The sequence below is a fragment of the Acipenser ruthenus genome, unplaced genomic scaffold (assembly GCF_902713425.1).
Source record: "Acipenser ruthenus unplaced genomic scaffold, fAciRut3.2 maternal haplotype, whole genome shotgun sequence".
NCBI classification, from domain to species: Eukaryota; Metazoa; Chordata; class Actinopteri; order Acipenseriformes; family Acipenseridae; genus Acipenser; species Acipenser ruthenus.
The window spans coordinates 22501-25000 of record NW_026707576.1 but is presented as its reverse complement, the minus strand read 5'-3'; positions in this window follow the sequence as shown (position 1 = coordinate 25000).

Genomic DNA, 2500 nt, shown 5'->3' with positions numbered 1-2500 from the left:
CTCAATTTTGACTATGGTCAGTGCGGCAGTGTGGAGTAGTGGTTAGGTCTCGGGACTCTTGACTAGAAGGTCGTGGGTTCAATCCCAGGTGGGGGACATTGCTGCTGTACCCTTGAGCAAGGTACTTTACCTAGATTGCTCCAGTAACAATCCAACTGTATAAATGGGTAATTGTATGTAGAAAAATAATATAATTGTATGTAAAAATAATGTGATATCTTGTAACAATTGTAAGTCGTCCTGGATAAGGGTGTCTGCTAAGAAATACAGTGGCTCTCAAAAGTATTCACCCCCCTTGGACTTTTCCACATTTCATTGTGTTACAACATGGAATCAAAATGGATTTAATTGGGAGTTTTTGCCACTGATCAACACAAGAAAAGTCCATAATGTCAAAGTGAAAAATAAAATCTACAACTTGTTCTAAATTAATTACAAATATAAAACAGAAAATAATTGATTGCATAAGTATTCACCCCCTTTGCTATGACACACCTAAATAAGCTCTGGTGCAACCAATTGTCTTTAGAAGTCACATAATTAGTTGAATGGAGTCCACCTGTGTGCAATTAAGGTGTTTCACATGATTTCAGGTTAAATACACCTGTCTCTGGGAGGTCCCACAGTTGGTTAGTACATTTCCTAACAAAAACTACATCATGAAGGTGAAGGAACATTCAAAGCAAATCCGGAATAAGGTTCTTCAAAAGCACCAATCAGGGGTAGGATATAAGAACATTTCCAAGGCATTGAATATCCTCTCAGAGCACAGTAAAGTCCATTATTAAGAAATGGAGAGAATATGGCACAACTGTGAATCTGTCTAGAACAGGCCGTCCTCAAAAACGGAGTATCCGGGCGTATAGGGCACTAGTCAGGGAGGCCACCAAGAGGCCTATGGCAACTCTAAAGGAGTTACAGTGTTCCACGGCTGAGCTGGGAGACACTGTGCATATGGCAACAATAGCCCGGGTGCTTCACAAAACTGGCCTTTATGGGAGAGTGGCAAAAAGAAAGCCATTGTTGAAAAGAACTCGCATCAAATCTCGGCTAGAGTTTCCCAGAAGGCATGTGGGAGACTCTGAGACCAAGTGGAAGAAGATTCTATGGCCTGATGAGACCAGAATAGAGCTTTTTGGCCACAACGCTAAGCGCTATGTTTGGCGCAAGCCTAACACCGTACATCATCCTGAGAACACCATCCCTACCGTGAAGCATGGTGGTGGCAGCATCATGCTATGGGGATGCTTCTCTGCGTCAGGGCCTGGAAAGCTCGTGAAGATAGAGGGCAAAATGGATGCGGCAAAGTACAGAGAAATCCTGAAGGAAAACCTGCTGAAGTCTGCAAGAGACCTGGGACTTGGAGAAGATTCATCTTCCAGCAGGACAATGACCCCAAACATACAGCCAAAGGCACACTGGAGTGGCTTAAAAACAAAAAGGTCAATGTCCTGGAGTGGCCCAGTCAAAGCCCGGACCTCAATCCAATTGAGAATATGTGGAAAGAGTTGAAAATTGCTGTTCACCAAAGGTCCCCATCCAACTTGACGGAGCTTGAGCAATTTTGCAAAGAAGAATGGGCAAAAATAGCAGTGTCCAGATGTGCAAAGCTGGTAGAGACTTATCCAAATAGACTCATGGCTGTAATTGCTGCCAAAGGTGCCTCTACCAAATATTGACTCAAGGGGGTGAATACTTATGCAATCAATTATTTTCTGTTTTGTATTTGTAATTAATCTGTGGAGAAGATCTTCCCTGTTTTTCAACATTTACTTTTCAAAACGAACATTTGTCATTCAAAAGTCCAACAGCATAATGCAAGGAGAATGGCTAATTCATTAGGAACAGTCATGTTGAAGACAGTACCAGTTTCAAATGATTAAAAACTGGGAAACTGTTTGAGAAAAGAAATATATAAAATAGTTTATTTAAAAATATTTAATATATACACATTTTTTTAAGAAATACTGTTCCAATGGTCATTTCAAATGTGCTGCGAGTTTAAAATCGTCTGGAAATTAAACACTGATGCCTTTTTTAATTGTATTGTTTTTGAAAAAAGTTGAAAGGCTGGGAGAATCTTCTGTGGAGAAGATCTTCCCTCCCTTTCAACATTAATTCTCAAACTGAATGCAGTAGGGATTCAAGGAAATGCATGCACATGGATTAGGGAGTGGTTAACATGTAGAAAACAGAAAGTACTAAATAGAGGAGAAACCTCAAAATGTAGTGAGGTAGCCAGGGGTGTACCTCAGGGATCACTATTAGGTCCTCTGCTATTCCTAATCTACATTCATGATTTAGATTCTGGTATAGTAAGCAAGCTTGTTAAATTTGCAGACGACACAAAAATAGGAGTGGCGGCAAACACTGTTGTAGCAGCAAAGGTCATTCAAAATGATCTAGACAGCATTCAGAACTTGGCAGACACGTGGCAAATTACATTTTAATAGAGAAAAGTGTAACGTATTGCACACAGGCAATACAAATGGGCATTATA